The sequence below is a fragment of the Takifugu rubripes genome, chromosome 6, assembly GCF_901000725.2.
Source record: "Takifugu rubripes chromosome 6, fTakRub1.2, whole genome shotgun sequence".
Taxonomy (NCBI): Eukaryota; Metazoa; Chordata; class Actinopteri; order Tetraodontiformes; family Tetraodontidae; genus Takifugu; species Takifugu rubripes.
Genome location: NC_042290.1, coordinates 335,191 through 339,133, shown reverse-complemented (window position 1 = coordinate 339,133; position 3,943 = coordinate 335,191). Strand labels below are relative to the sequence as shown.

General features: G+C 41.1%; 1 long non-coding RNA gene across 1 annotated transcript; it reads left to right on the top strand.

Moving 5' to 3' along the window:
- The first annotated feature begins 442 nt into the window (after positions 1-442).
- LOC105418626 (uncharacterized) lies at positions 443-3,400 on the top strand. Its single transcript, XR_965744.2, has 3 exons — positions 443-584; positions 1,373-1,584; positions 2,590-3,400. It is a non-coding gene; the product is annotated as an uncharacterized lncRNA (long non-coding RNA).
- Positions 3,401-3,943: the final 543 nt, after the last annotated feature.

Genomic DNA, 3,943 nt, shown 5'->3' with positions numbered 1-3,943 from the left:
AGACAAACTAACAAATGAATAAATGTAACATTTCTCTCACATATGGGCTGCTGTCACATATCTACAGTTACAGTGTGTGTGTGTGTGTTTTTTAACCCCAAAAACACGGTTGCATATGCTGCCAAACTTTCTGCACTTTACTGTTCATGAAGCAGCATTTGACAGGCTTCATACTTCAGATCCATAATTAGACTTTTGATAAAAAATACTTCTGAAGATGTTTCATCTCATTCTTCAGGCTGAAAACTCAATCCTGTGCATCTCTGCCTAATTGATCTTGGAGGTAGACCTTCACTGTGTGTTCACAATCTGCTGTGACAACAAATATCTGCATTGGCCCACACTGAAAGTGCAGGCCAAAAAGACATCCTTGACCAGTTTCCTGTAACCATGGAGATAGGAAGTGGTCTCCAGTCACATCCCTGGATTGTGTGTTCGGGAAGTGAACTGTTTCCTGAGGCTTTCAATGGCTTCCTCCCACTAGCATGTCCATAGGATTCAACATTTTATCCTGAAAAGTCATGAACACATTAATTTCTCTGTTTTCTCTGTGAACGTGACTACTGCAACATCAACAGATATACGTAAGTTGGCAATTCTTTGCTCCTTTCTTTATCGCTGTGTGTAACAGTATACATTGAGACATTGTAAGCCTTCCTTCTGTGTGTTTTAGTTTCAGTGTTGTAGATGGGAAGGAGGCATTCAGTGCATTTTTGTCTAGGCTCTAGGCACATATCAGGTGAATCACCTGATATGTTTTAAACAGAATAACAATACAGCACCAACTATTTCAATAGAATATTTGCTCATTAATTGAATGATTACAACAATTATTAAGCACTTAAATACGGGGATTCCAGATAGAAACAACTGAAAAGTTACGCAACATCAATGTCCAGAGAAGAGTCAAGATTCTAAAGGTCCATAAGGGTGTTTTGGTGGGACAGGAACTTTGAAAAACCACATGTAACATAACTATTTCTAACATCAATTATTTTTGAGTGGCTCAAGACTGAGCTCACGGTTTGTGATCACTGTCCCTGAATGGCCACAACACCACTTACTGAAGCTTTTGAACACATGTATTTACTAATCAGTCATTGGCTTCAGAGATGGCTGGAGAGATTAACATAATTGTTTAATGACATTGAAGAGTTACCAGTGCCAGCAGAAACAACCCATTTACATGTTACTGCAGCAAGAACACAGAATTTGGGTTTGGGTGGTCATTTTAATATATTTGTTATTTTACTATCAATTTAGATTTGATATACAGTCAGTAATGTAGATCATATGATAGATAGATAGACAGACAGACAGACAGACAGAGGGACTGGTGTCATAAAAAACTGATCTCCAGATGTTTCCACAGTCCATCACAAAGCATCTTCCACTGGTCCAGGCAGTCGTGAATCCTAAAGAAGGTATGGATGGACCAGTCCAGTCACAACAGCCTTCCAAGAGCTGCACATCGACTGGGAAATTATGCTGGAGCTTAGACATGAGGGCATCCATGCTCTTGCTGACTCTGGCTGGAGTTGTAATCCTGCTGCTGTTGTACAGAATGTTACAGCTGAGACACAGGTGTGTAGCTTAGGAACATGGTGACCTGTCAGAGTATGGGCAGTGGAAATCTATAAAATTGCAAATGTTCTTTGGTTCCTGAAACATGCAGGCTTCTACCACAGCAATGGTAACCTTTTAGCAAACATAAACCATTGTCTTCTGAATGGGTCTGCTGTGAATTGATATTAAATACAATTAAGGTCAGAATCAACCAGAAGGTTTATCTTTGTGAATAAAAAAAGGAAAAAAAGCATGGCATTCTTTCAACATAAGATTTATTTAATTGCTATCTTCTTGTGCAGTATGTATTTTCCCTGCTTTTGACAGTTTCTATCACTTATTGTTTGACACGCCAATAAACTAATTATTACATAAATCTGCCCGTTAAAGCATCGTTATGGTTCCGAATAGGTCATGGTGGGTTTGTGTCTGTATTGCTTCATCAGTGAATGGCACCTCTGCAGACCAGTGAAGCTGTGATTCATTCGCCAAATTACATAAAATCCAGGTGTTTAGGTCTTAGTCTGTATTTTGTTGTAAATTTTAGCATTTTGACAAGGGGGATCTAAGTTTCTTATTTATCAATTTAACGTAAACAAAGCTGTTGCTCATATAGCCTTATATTTGAACTAAATGGCAAATGGAACACCTCATCTGTTTTTCATATCAGTGCTCTCTGTATCCAACTACGACACACAATTAGTACAATGGGAAATCTATATGATCCGGCATGTATATGCCTTACTGGAGCAAAACTAGACAACACGTGCCAATTGTTTTGGTGTACAGTGCGCAACAGTGAACAGAAGTGTGAAAATTGTTTATTGCCTTTCTATAAAAAATCATTCCTACAGAAAGAACAGATGTGGTATATGTGGTAAATAATTGGCTTCCTCGACTGCAAAAGGACCAAAAGGATTCTTAGATCTTCAGTGCATGATAGCTAAGCTCATGTCTGAATATTTGAGCTTCATTTCAGTACAACCTTCATAAATATATCAAACTATGTCCTGTGTCCTGCAGGCTGAGGCTGGCGAGGGCGAGAAACACCCTGGAATACTACAGCTTTTTCCACTGTGCTACCTACACACTCAAACATCCACAGCCAACTCAGGAGCAATCAACCAAGATTCATATTCCTGAAGCACCACCACCTCTCCAAAATGCAACACCTAGTGTAATAGTAACACTCCCACCTCCTGCAGAGGACCCTCCACCCCCACTGCAACTCCCACAACCTCCTGTAATGCCTCCACCCTCTCTTCCTCCACCGCCACCTGTACATGGTTTGCCTTTACCTCCACCTGTAATCCAGTCCACTCCACCCAGCCCTCACCTGTCATGGGGGGCCTGCTCAGACGCGGACGTGTACTCTCGAATCGGAGTTTTCAAACCCTCAAGACTGTCCAGTCTGTCCAACCATTCAAAAGTCATCCTATTTGAGCACTCGTCTCTCTGACCTCTGCCGCACGATGAAACTCCACAGATGAAACGCACACATGATGAGCTGCACATGAGTAATCTGTTAGTAATGAATCAATTTGTTCACTTATGATGATCTGCCAGCTGTACCTGCCTTCAATGGAAGGACTGTCTGTTTGAGAAAATAAAAATAAAATATTAATCTAACTACTCGGAAATGGTATTAAAACAATGTGGATATAATAAATGTTCTGCAAGTCATAATGAGCAGCTGCAATAATGTCACCTTAAGGGATATGTCAGTAGTAGAAAAGTACATCAGTACTAAAATCTTGATTTGAGACCTTTCTTTAGGAAATTAATGATTTTCCTATTTGGTTTGGCTGATTAGTTAAATAAAAAGTCAATGTTTTCAGAATGTTCAGTGTCCCTGTACTTTGTTCCACCCTTTGAGCCACAGTTGCAACAAAAGGGTGTTTATTTGGGATACTTTTTGTTAAAGAATGTGGCCCCCTGTGAGAAATTAACACTGGAGGGAGGAAGTCCCGCAAAACCTGAAGAAATGTGGGACCACTTCTTGGCACTTCTTGTGGTCCACTATGGATGAGGACATCATCGGGCTCCTGCTGGTTTCCTAAAGCCCCAGGAAACCAGCAGGAGCCCGATGCGATGATTTGTGCTGACACACATTGGACAGGCTGTAACAAAGCGGTGAATGTCCTCATTCACATTGGGCCACCAGAAGTGCTGGGGGAGCACATCCCTGGTCCTCAAGTTGAGATAAGTGAGCATATTGCTGCGCGTCAGAACAGAGAGGTTAGGAGGTTCACCAGACGTACTGGGTGCTTTCCTTGTGTATCCTCTAATCAGCCCCCCCGAGTTTAGTGCTGACAATGCAGGAGGACAGTAGAAAGGATTCAGGACTTGCAGGACTTTTGTCATTGGAGAAAAAAAA